The sequence below is a fragment of the Cherax quadricarinatus genome, chromosome 75 (assembly GCF_038502225.1).
Source record: "Cherax quadricarinatus isolate ZL_2023a chromosome 75, ASM3850222v1, whole genome shotgun sequence".
Taxonomy (NCBI): Eukaryota; Metazoa; Arthropoda; class Malacostraca; order Decapoda; family Parastacidae; genus Cherax; species Cherax quadricarinatus.
Window position 1 is genome coordinate 20,869,110 of NC_091366.1, and position 13,290 is coordinate 20,882,399.

Genomic DNA, 13,290 nt, shown 5'->3' on the forward strand with positions numbered 1-13,290 from the left:
TTGGTTGCACTGGGGTTGACCTGGTTGGGAGGCTTCTATAGGAAGTTGTGAGGGAGGCTGTATTTGATCTTCTTCCTGGGTCTGGGATCTCCTGTCTGTCTTCTCCATCCCCTCTCTTTCCTCCTTTCGCCTTTGTAACATCTCTCTCAGTTTCTGCCTTTCTTCTTGTGATCTGTCGCGGTCGAGATACACCTTCCTGTATGCCGGCATGTCCCTTAATCGTGCTTTCTCCTGCAGGATTCTGGTCCGAGTCGCTTCTGCCTTGAAGGTCACTTTCACTGGCCGGGTTCTTTTTTTTACAAACCCCCCTATTCTCCGAAAATTTTCCAGCTGGGTCATGTCGTCTTCTCCTATTGCTTTCATGATGCTTTCAATTGCTTTTTTTTCCCCTTGTTTTCTTGCTTCATATGTTTCCCCTTCAGCTTCCTGGAGCCCATACACGAAGACTGACCTCACCCTTTCATTCTCCCACTGCTTATCCCTGTGTATCCCCTCATTTAATTTCGTTTCCTGCACTGCAGCTTTCCTTTCTTCAGTTTCACTGGCTAATGTACTTGGGCTCAGTGGCCTGTCATTTTCCCTTCTCGGCTTTTCTTGGGCTCTGTTGTTGTCTGTTAGGGCCTCCACATAAAGCTTAGCTCTTTCATTTACTACAGTCTCCTCTGTGGGTGTGGGTGTGTATGGGCATATGGGTCAGACATAGAGGGATGGTTCAGTGTGGTTTTGTAGGTGTTAGGATGTAAGTGTGATGATAGCTGGATTAAAAGTGCGATCCAGTTTGGTTGTGGGGGTTTTCAGTTTATACTTTTGCATATGTGTCCCATGGGATGACAGCATTACTCTCTGTGTATATATAGACTTACATATGCTTGGTCACTTACCATCACACCTATGTTGGAAGGTGGCGGTATATATTTTTTAGAGGTAATGTACGCATGTATGCTGTAAGGATTCTTCAGTGAGGTTCGTAGTGATTGTGATACTGTTGCACTTTGACTGGTTATATGCTCATGAACGGCTAGAAGAATGTGACAGGGTCATATGTAATGACAAGAGAGTGGACGGTTGCTCAAATGAGGAGAAGAGGGGGGTAAGGAGTGTCAGAGAGATTGATTTTGCAACTTGATAGTGTCTCTTGTATACACCTTTGTTTTCCCCATTTACTTTTGTTCAGTGAATAGGTTGTAATAGAGTAGTTTTTATTTGTGTGTTTGCATTAGATTATGGAAGCTGTGCTGTGAAATTTACTTTGTTGACAGCATTTACTTTACATGATGATATATCAATGCATGTGTACAACAATATAATAATTCAGGAATTGTGGCCAGTGTATTTGACAGAGGTGTGTATGTACCTCAGGCAGATACACATACTTCTGCATGATTTACTCCCCCCCCCAAAAAAAAATTAGGATATTTCTTTCAGTAACATGATCTCTGATGCTTTGAATCCGAAAGGCAGCCTCCGGAGATACACCTGTCGCTCGAAAGACACCCAAAGCCACTCCTCGGGAGACTGGAGAGGCATTCGGACATCCCCAGACAATCCAGATTCCAAGACAAATTACACCACCACCAAGAATCTCAATGGAATGAAATGGACCCTGGTACCCTTCCACCTATCTAGGAACTAGCGTGCCTGTGGGAAGAATCCCAAAGACCAAAAAGAGGAAGGGAATAAGGGAGAGGTGGGGAGGAGGAGGAGGAAAGGAAAAAGGGAGGAGAGGGATAATGTGATAGGAAAGGGTGGATTGAGGGATAATCAGGTTCGGTCTGAGGAAGGAGACCAACAGGTTTAATTCCTCAGACCAAGAGCCTCTTCACAACGTCAAGAAGCCCCCCCCCCTGAAGAGGATGTGGGTAGAAACATTGGGCGTGTTTCTTTACACCAGCTGTCTATGTTCACCCATCAGTAAGATGGGTACCTAGGAGTTAGTGGACTGGTGTGGGTCGCATCCTGGGCCAAGGCCCAAATTTGCGAGAAATGCTCAGCATAACAAAGAATGGCTGAACGGCAGCGGCAGTGGCAGCGGCAACAGGAACCTTGTCCTCTATTTTTACTTCTACCTGAGGTTCCCAGCTGCCCAGTGATGACCTAATCATGACCCGCATAACACTAACATGTGTGGATACCCAGAATGATATAAAGCAACAGCAGAAATCACCCAAAAGTTCACAAATTACCAACTAATAGGACTTGTTCTAGCAACTCCTACCCCGCTGCCACTGAAGTGATACTCCACAACATTCACCCAACACCCATCGCCTACTATTCACCCGAAGCCACAGCCAATGGACAAGGGTCAGAACAATAAAAGAAGATCCAGTAACCAGCTAAGGACTCCTAACATCAAAGGTGAGAGGAGTAATAACACGAGGAAAACTTGTGGTACTGCCAGCCAGGACACAACCCTCATCACCCACCGACACCACCACAACACACGACAGACGACAACAAACATGGCCGCCGCTACAGTCCAAGATAACTCCTTCCCAGTATTTGATGTCAAGAAGATCACCGACCCAGAAATAGCTAAACTCCTTATGATTCAGAACCAAACGATCACCAAACTAACTCAAGAAATGCAGGAACTAAAGGCTAGCAATGCAGATTACCTCAACAAGATCACTGCTCTAGAACATAAACTAGACACTCTAGAACAACAAAGCAACACCCACACCCGGTCCCTAGACACCATCAACACTTTAAAAGACCAAGTCACCCTACTTACTACCAACATTACAGAGGAAAGATCAAGAGTGGACCAACAACTTGCAAATGTCATAATCAACTTCCAAGACCATAATGACCAACAGCAGCTATCTGATGCTGTTGTAGTTAACAGCAAACATCTCCCACCCACAGTCACCCAAGAGACCTGCATGGAGACCACCCTACAGCTTATCAAGGACCACCTTCGCCTTAACATATGTAGTGATGACATAAAGGATTGTAAACTGATGGGCTATCATGCAGGTAAAAAAACAGTGCTGTTAAAATTCCAAAATAGCTTACAAAGAAACAACCTACTAAAAACATCTATTTCTATGAAAACTGATGTTTACGTCAATGAGTGCCTTACCAAAATGAGACAAAACCTTCTTTATCGGCTAAGAAAACTGCGCTATGCCCAAAAAATCCACCAGTGCTTTGTGAGGGATGGAAAAATAGCAGTTAGGAAACAGCCCACTGGAAAGAGATACTTCATCTCCACAGAACATGACCTTAAAACATTCCTAAGTGAGGCTGGACTAACAGAATCAGAGTAAAGTGCAGATAATACCCATAGTCCACCGTTAGTGTTATATTGTCATATTGCCATAAACTTGTGCCCCCCTAAAATTCTAATACTCCAACTACTTTTAATTGTCATTGTTGTACTCAACGACCATTCTACCTCATAGCCTTAATTGTATTAAATATCTACTGAATCTATCTCCTTTATTACAACTTACCACATCACTGTTCCATCTTATTCTTTTATAAACTAACCATAACTTGTCTTCAATAATTCTACCTCACTTTAAAAAATACTCAATTGCCCAATTTTATTCTAAATCCCTATTATTGCCCAATTTTACTTTAAACTATATTGATCAAACTTATTGTAAACTCTTTTATTGACCATTTTTATTCCATACTTTTTTAACCTAGTATTTTCAACTACAACTTTTATATCATCCTGTCCACCATCTTACTAGCATATTATAACCAAGTCATTGCCATTTTTATTTTTATCAATTCTTTTGTTTTTATTATTATTTTGCTACCTTAATTTTATCCTGTCAATTTAAATCTAATTATACTCTAATTCTTGTAAACAACTTATATAAGACCTTAGTGCAATTACAATTGAGAGTCTTGTTCCTTCATTATATTATTAGATTAATCACAGTTTTACTCTAGCTCATTCTAGCTCAATACATAGTCAATACCAAATTCACTATACTAGACCATAGTGCAATTACTAGTGAGAGACTGGTGCTATTTGTAATTTGTATTTTTATATTATTAGACTAAAGTTGTTGTACTATAGCTCTTTCTACCTCAATACATAGTCAATACCAAATTCACTATATTAGACCATAGTGCAATTACTAGTGAGAGACTGGTGCTACTTTTAATTTGTATTTTTTAATTTGTATTTTTATATTATTAGATTAAATTCAGTTGTACCATAGCTCATTCTACCTCAAGACATAGTCAATACCAAATTCACTATATTAGACCACAGTGCAATTACTAGTGAGAGACTAGTGCTATTTTTAATTTGTACTTTTATATTATTAGATTAAACCTATTGTACTTTAGCTCACTCTAGCTCAAAACAGAGACTCCACAAAAGTCATTATTAGACCTTAGTGCAATTACAAGTGAGAGTCTTGTTCTATTTTTAATTTGTATTTTTATATTACTAGTTTATACCTAGTTGTACTTTAGTTCATTCCAGCACAACACACAGACAACATCAACTTCATTATGTGTAGTAGTGACTATACCCTACACGACCAAAATATTCTAGCTATATACTTGTCCAAACTTCCAACCACTACAGATATCAGTAGTAGAACTCAACACACAACTCAGGATATAAATAACCATAATTTTAAACCTAGAAGATGATTGATCACGTTGACCCTGATCTAAACCTCCATAATCTGACACCCAATCAAAACCTATTGGAAAGTAACTGCCTTTATTACACAGCATCACAAGCCACCACTATCCTAAACAATGCTAAAAGTCTATCAGTACTAAACTACATCATCAGGTCCTTAAGCAAACACTATGATGACCTCCTAGCACTCCTTGAATCACTAAAGACACCCTTCTCCTGCATTATTCTTACTGAGACCTGGCTTAAGCAGGACACAATAGATATCTACCCTCTACCAGGATACACAGCAATTCACAACTGCAGAACAAACCAAGTTGGGGGTGGTATTGCAATCTATTACTCTAACCAATTATCTTGTCTTAGCACCACTTGCTTTAGTGATGAATATGGGGAATACATTTTTGCTAATTTTACTGTAAAAAACCTTAAGACGCCTATAACAATTGGTGCCATTTACCGGATACCTCACACAAACATCCCAAATTTCAGTGAGAAATTAAAGTCACTAATAACAAACAGACAAATGAATAAGCACCACCTTCTCTTAGCTGGAGACTTCAACATCAACCTTGGCTTACTAGATGATCAGCCTGTAACTGATTTCATCAACAATATGAACAACACACTTCTCATACCAACAATAACTAAACCAACCAGGCTCACTGAGACAAGTGCAACCATAATAGACCACATATGGACCAATATACTAGCCCCCCTTAAATCAGGGATAATCACAGATAGCACTACAGACCACTACCCTACCTTCCTCCTGACAAACATTAGTAAACCACCACTTGAATACAACAAAGTCTCATTTAGACTCCATGACGAGGCCTCAGTAAGGAAGTTCACAGCTGACCTAGAGACTGTTGATTGGCCTACAGAATTCTCCAAGGCCAATGGTATTGATGACTGGACAGACATCTTTCTTAACAAATTACTTAGACTATACAACAAACATTGTCCTATAAAAACAAAACAGATCACAAACAAACAGCTTGGTTGCCCATGGCTAACCAGCACCATTCTGAAATCCATTGACAGGAAACACCAATATGAAAAGCAATATAGACAGGGCTTAATACACAAAGATATTCTTAAACACTATTCATCAGCTCTCACCAAAGTAATAAAAAAAGCAAAACAACTATACTACTCCAGTAGATTCACAGACACTAGAGGAGATATAAAAAAGACCTGGAAAACACTCTCTCAGATTCTAGGGACCCACAAACTGAGAAAAACCAAGAATATTGTCCTAACTAAACCTAATGAAACACCACTACATCCCACTGACACAGCTAACAAGATAAATGACTTCTTCTCAAACATAGGATCTAATCTCGCCAGTAAAATCCCACATACCAATGCCCATGCCGGGGACTACCTAGATGGAAATTTCCCTAATTCCTTCTATCTTGCACCAACTGAGCCCACGGAAGTCATTGAGATCATAAAGTCACTTAAAAATAACTCGGGGAATCTGTCTCATGTCCCACCATTACTGTACAAGCGAGCGGCCCATGTCCTTTCGCATGCGATTTCATTACTTTCTAACAAGTCAATAGAGACTAGCACCTTCCCGAAACTACTCAAGATGGCAAGGGTTACACCAGTACATAAAGGTGGTGACCCTACAGACTTAAACAACTATAGGCCAATATCTAACTTACCATTGCTATCCAAAATCTTTGAGAAACTCGTGCACAGGAGACTGTATTCATTTATAACAGCTCAAAACATACTCAACCCCTGCCAGTTTGGATTCAGGAAAAATAAAAGCACTAATGATGCAATCATAAAAATGCTAGATCTGCTTTACACAACATTGGAAAATAAGGAATATCCACTAGGAATTTTTATTGACCTAAGAAAAGCTTTTGACACAGTAAACCACGAAATCCTACTCCACAAACTTGACCACTACGGTATAAGAGGCCATGCGCTTGCTTATTTCAAATCTTACATTACTAATAGGTATCAGTACGTCACCATTAAAGACACAGCATCAGCAACACGGCCACTTGATACTGGAGTTCCGCAGGGAAGTGTCCTTGGTCCCCTGCTCTTCCTCATATACATCAATGACCTTCCAAACGTATCCCAACACCTGAAACCCATTCTCTTTGCTGATGACACGACTTATGTCATCTCTCACCCTAATCTTGCCACCCTTAACACCATTGTGAATGAGGAGCTGATTAAAATATCGACTTGGATGACAGCCAATAAACTTACGCTTAACACTGACAAAACTTACTATATTATGTTTGGTAGCAGAGCAGGAGATGCACAAATTAACATTAAGATTGACAACACTCTAATTACCAGAAATAATGGGGGAAAATTCTTAGGCTTATACCTTGACAATAACTTGAATTTCAGCACCCATATCCAGCATATAGCCAAAAAAGTATCCAAAACGGTTGGGATCCTCTCCAAGATACGATACTACGTGCTGCAAAATGCCCTTCTCACTATACCACTCACTTATTTATCCATACCTCACCTATGCTATTTGTGCTTGGGGATCAACTGCAGCAACACACCTAAAGCAAATAATAACCCAACAAAAAGCTGCAGTAAGAATAATCACTAAATCCCATCCCTGGCAGCACACCCCCCCACTCTTCAAAGATCTAAACTTACTCCCAGTTCAGTACATCCACACTTACTACTGTGCAATCTATATCTACAGGGCCTTAAACTCTAATATCAACCTTGACCTAAAACGCTTTCTTGATAGTTGTGACAGAACCCACAGGCATAACACCAGAAACAAACATCTCTACGACATTCCCCGTGTCCGACTAAACCTTTACAAAAATTCAATGTATGTCAAAGGCCCTAAAATCTGGAATACCCTACCTGAGAACTCTAAAACTGCAGACACATTCATCACCTTCAAAACTACCATTAGAAAACATCTTATCTCCCTGATACACCCCGTCAACTAACTTCACGAATACCACCTGGTGGTTCACACTTACACTCGCTTACTCATTTGACCATAAACAGAAATATTAATCTCAGTCTTAAAATAATGAATCCTGTGATACTCCAATACTGAAACTATATACTGTGCCAAAACAAAAGCATTCACATTGCTAAACTCACAAACTAGTATTTAGTCACTTAGCCATAATACCAACTTACCTCATAATTTGTAATATTTTACATTTAAGAATAAAACTAAGTATGCCCGAAATGCCTAGCCATGCTAAGTGTTCTAGTGGTACACTCTGTAATTTCAATTTTACTACATGTAAACCAAACAATAACCAAATTTCTGTAAACTCAGCATTGTAATCCTTATAGAGAATAAACTTTGAATTTGAATTTGAATTTGAATAGTAGAATGTCATTGATGCCAGCTAGGCCTATGTACCTTGTACATGTACTTGTAGTAAATAAAGATATTATTATTATTATTATTAGTAACATATTTCACTCTCAACACTGTTATGGTACATTCATTTTATATATTCTGATGAGTTTATAGCTAAAATACTCCTTTAGCATTCAACACTAACATGTTTTATCTCCTGCATGTACTTTCATATGTCTCACAAGATTGTGTCTCATACTAAAACATTTCAGACACTCTGAACATTGATATGGTTTATCTCCTGTATGTACTCTCATATGTTTCACAAGACTGTTTTTCTTATTAAAACATTTCAGACACTCTGAACATTGATATGGTTTATCTCCTGTATGTACTCTCATATGTGTCACAAGACTGCCTTTTTGACTATAACATTTCAGACACTCTGAACATTGATATGGTTTATCTCCTGTATGTACTCTCATATGTGTCACAAGACTGCCTTTTTGACCAAAACATTTCAGACACTCAGAACATTGATATGGTTTATCTCCTGTATGTACTCTCATATGTCTTACAAGATTACATTTTAAACTAAAATGTTTTAGACACTCTGAACATTGATATGGTTTATCTCCTATATGTACTTTCATATGTCTCACAAGATAGCCTTTTAGACTAAAACATTTCAGACACTCTGAACACTGATATGGTTTATCTCCTGTATGTACTCTCACATGTTTTACAAGATTGTTTTTTGCACTAAAACATTTAAGACACTCTGAACACTGATATGATTTATGTTCTTTATGTGTTTCCATATTTTTTAAACAATGGTATTTCATTTAAAATATTTTAGTCATTCAACATTGGTATAGTTAATCTTCCTTATGTACTCACATGTCTATTTCAAGATAGTTTTTTCAACTATTTTGGAGAGTGAAAACACAGTTTTCCTTATGAACATATTCCCATGTTAAGATTTATTTAAGCAAAACTTTCCCTACTTATAAGCACTAATAAAGTTTATATTGTGCATTAAAACACTATCATAATTTTTGTTTTGTGTGTTAAAAGAGTAATATATGTAGTGGAACACTGCAGATACACTCAACATCACTTTTATTATTATTTTATCTTGTTTTTATACAGATTTTTCTGAAAATTATTAATTACAGTATTACTAGCATGTATTTTTCTATTAACTACCATGCATATTTAGATAGAATTCCCAATATCAAAAGTAAAATTGTTCAATTAGGAATACTTAGGTAGTTAAAAATTCACAAGGATAACAGATGTTGCCTTTCTTGTAGTACTGAAGATATAATGTCTGGCAAGACACAACTTGGTAATCTTCCACAAAATATTTCTGCAATAGAAACATGAGTCAGTATAGTACAATATTCCACAATTACCAACAACACATACTCAACAAGAAAATATATTTTTCCTATTATTATGTTTCACTAAATAAAATTGTCGCTTTTAACCCATTCATTGTCAGTCCCATATTATTAAGGCTTAGAAACCAGTGTCAATCCCGTAGTACTATGCTAAAATCCTAGTAGCTTTCAATCTTGCAGGAGATAGCTGGTAGGCCTACATATGAGAGAATGGGTCTGAGTGGTCAGTATATATAGCATAAAAAAATCCTGCAGCACTCAGTGCATGAGAAAACTGGGACCGAGTTTTTGTTTAAAACAGCATATTTGTGGTGTATTTTTGTATGGTATTTATGGTTGTATTCTCATTTTCTTGATGTTATTTGACAGAATGGAAGACATATAACAGAAATAGAGATGATTTTTAACTCTTTCAGGGTTTTGGCCGTACTAGAACAGCTTACGCACCAGGGTTTTTCACGTAATAGTACACATAAATTCTAGTGCCCTCAAATCTAGTGAGAGAAAGCAGGTAGGCCTACATATGAAAGAATGGGTCTATGTGGTCAGTGTGTGCAGTATAAAAAAAATCCTGCAGCACACAGTGAATAATGAGAAAAAAAAAACTTTGACAGTGTTTTTGGATTAAAATAGCAACTTTGCACTGTACTTTCGTATGGTATTTATTGTTGTAATCTAGTTTTCCTAGTCTTATTTTATAGAATGGAAGACATATTACAGAAATTGAGATAATTTTGACTGGTTTTACAATGAAAAGTATCTTGAAATTGAGCTCAAAATAGCAGAAATGTTCGATTTCTACCGAAGTTCAAAAGTAAACAAATCATGCTATGCGTCCAACTGGTGAGTTTAATATTCTTTCACAAGTGCACTGATAATATTTATACCATTTCTACACTAATGCAGTAGTCTGCATAACAGTAAATCTTCTATTTTTTGTGAGAATAAAAATTCAAAGTGGAAAGCAAAAGAATGTAAGAGGGGCCTAAGAACGTGACTAATGAACAGAGGAAATGCTATTTTAGTGATAGGAATATCTTTCTTGTTTATTCTGGACCCTATTCGGAAATTGGCATTTTTTGAAATTTTTGTGAAATTGGCAAAATTGCTAAATTCTGACCACTGTATTGGATTGTTGAAATTGGTAAATGGGTGGTCTCTTGTACTCATTCGATAGAAAAAATAGAGTTCTAGTGAAATAGTTATGCTTTTTTGTCAACAAGTACACTGGAATCGGCCAAAAATAGGGCTCAAAGTGGGCAAAATCGCCGATGCATAAACATCGTTGAGACCGCTAACTTCGCAAGAGTATAATTCCATAAAATTTCCATCAAATTTCATACTTTTGGTGTCATTATGATTGGGAAAAGATTCTCTATCTTTTCATAAGAAAAAATAATTTTTTTTTTTTAAATTTGGGCGACCCTGAGAACAAATCTCGGAGTGGGCCTGGCGACCCTGAAAGCGTTAATGGTTAATAAACAAAAAATAGCTTGAAAGTGAACTCAAATTAGTACAAATGTTTGATTGTTGACAATGTTCAGGAGTAAACAAATTCCGTCATGCATCCAAGACACGTCAACTGGTGGGTTTAATATGCTTCCACAAATGAACTGATATTATTTATATCATTTTTACACTAATGCAGTAGTCTGCATAACAGTAAAGTAAATGTAATATAAAAGGGGCCTGGAGACATGACTAATGAAAAGACACAATGTTATTTTAGTTCTAGGTCTGAATGTATTGTTTATTCTGGAATGTATTTTGAAATTGGCCTTTCTTCAATTTTGTATGAAATTGGCCAAATTACCAATTTCTGATCACTTTATTGGGTGGAAGTAAAGGAGTTCTAGTGAAACTGCTATGAGTTTGGTCGACTGGAGCAATGGATTAATATTATAATCAAATAAAGCACTAAACTGACAAGAGTCATGCTGCAATGCGGGGCAGAAAATAGTGCTGGAGATATATAAACAGCTAGGTGGAGAGGAGATCAGAGGTGAGGGGAGAAAAGGGCTGGAAGGGATGCAAGGGGCTATTTGTCAAAGTTCCTATAGTAAAGCGGTTGCTGACAAAAAGCAAGATCGTGATAGTAAGTCAAAGGCAGCATCATCTGTAAGAAGGGAAAATAACATAAGAGCAATAAGGCAGTGGTATTGGTGGAGATAAATCCTGTGAGCTCGCTGGTAAACCGGGAAATCCACGAGAAAGTGAAGAACTGAAATAGCTGCCTGACAAGCCTCACAGAGAGGGATAGGGTTTTGTTCCATGAGATACCCATAGGTAAGGAGAGTATGGCTGATGCGGAGATGGGAGAGCAAAGTCTCCTGAGTATGACAACAGTAGTAAGAAGATGGCCACTGTAGAAAATAATTTCCCAAAATTATGCTGTATATTTTTTATAATGTAAATATACATGATTAATGCATTACTATTGCTCTAAAGTGTATTTTAAAGAAGAGAACTGACAGAACCACTGCGCCTGTGTGGATAGGCGGAGAGGAGAGGCGGGAGTATTTTGAATGGAGTTAAGAGGCTGGGAAAAAATAGGACCAGGAAATTGGAGTCTACAGTGGCCTAAGGATTAATATAGGCCTCACTTCATAATAGGTGTCGTAACTGTTTCTGGTGAAGAGTGAGGGAACGTGATTTATGGGACCACTGTAATACAGTGGTAAAATTAGTGAATAATGGTAGGACTGGTGGTGACTGGCGTGACACCTTGGAGTGTGTCCAGGGGAAAATACCCATGATTTAATCATCACTCATCGGTCTCAGATCTTAATGGAGTGACCGCTGATGTGCATAACAGTTATGAGACATTAAACCGTATGGTGGGCTGTGAAGTAATCAGTGATAATAACACTAAGTTAAGAGAATGTGTGAAGTGAAATGAGTCTCCATTCTCTGAGTGAGCATCAGTTAACCTCGTGGTTTCCTGTCCCGAGGATAGAGGAGTTTATGGAGTCATGATTTCTAAGCCAGGACATACCAACGAATACCCAGTCCTGCTGAAATAAGAACTGTATCAGTGTAACAGGACATCAAAATGAGATGGTGAATGGAGGAAATAAGGAGCATCAATCACCCACAGTTAAGTAACCCCTCTAGTTATAACAAACTGATACTGGCCAGTTAGGTAAGTTGTAATTGGATAGGTTGTGGGTGATCCAGCTACATCAAGTGACCACCAGGGAATATCTGGTAAGTGATGGTATTATATACAAGTGTTTTTTCCTTGATGGATATATATGTGTGTAACCTACTCCTCCCTTTCATTCAGTCAAACCAATATAATCTACACAGTCCACAATTAATTAGTAGCACCATACTTGTGGGTGTTATCCACTTCACACTTGTCTCGGATAGATATGGGTAAGATTGTGAGGTCGAAGGGGCCACCTGTAGTGACCAGGGGTGGCTAAATTTACTCACATGCCTACATGGGGTAGCTACTGTAAACAATATGTGATTGTCGCCTCCCAATGAGATTTCATGTATGAATGTAATGTTGAGGTACATACAGGTAACCTATTATAAATTTTCCATATCTCCCCATTGGCCCTTCGAACCATATGTAATCAGTGAAAAATTAATTGAATTAATTACTTAATAATTGACTGATTGAAAGAAGTGGGTACAGTGTACACAGATTTAATCGATTGTATGGTGGATGATCATTAGAGCAATTAATTGCTAGCATATGTGTGGCAAGAATTTATGCAAGAGAAAAGTGCAAGAGTTACTCTTATAAAGTGTCTACTTAAGTTGTATAATCGGTGATTAGTAATTCTATAACCATGACTGGATCTGGAGTTAATGTGGCTGACAAGTCCATGGATTTTAGAGTAATGAAAGCATCATTACAGACTTTTAAAGGTCATGTGACGAAGGCATACAGTAAGTGCTTGGATTTAATGAATCAAGAAACCGTG

General features: G+C 37.8%; 2 long non-coding RNA genes across 2 annotated transcripts in view; both read right to left on the reverse strand.

Moving 5' to 3' along the window:
• LOC138854941 (uncharacterized) overlaps positions 1–13,290 on the reverse strand; it is a 584,083-nt gene that overhangs the window by 272,876 nt on the left and 297,917 nt on the right. The window lies entirely within an intron of this gene.
• LOC138854940 (uncharacterized) overlaps positions 9,214–13,290 on the reverse strand; it is a 116,840-nt gene continuing 112,763 nt past the window's right edge. The window contains exon 2 of the long non-coding RNA XR_011394125.1: positions 9,214–9,318. This is a non-coding gene — a long non-coding RNA (uncharacterized lncRNA). The remainder of the gene's footprint in view (positions 9,319–13,290) is intronic.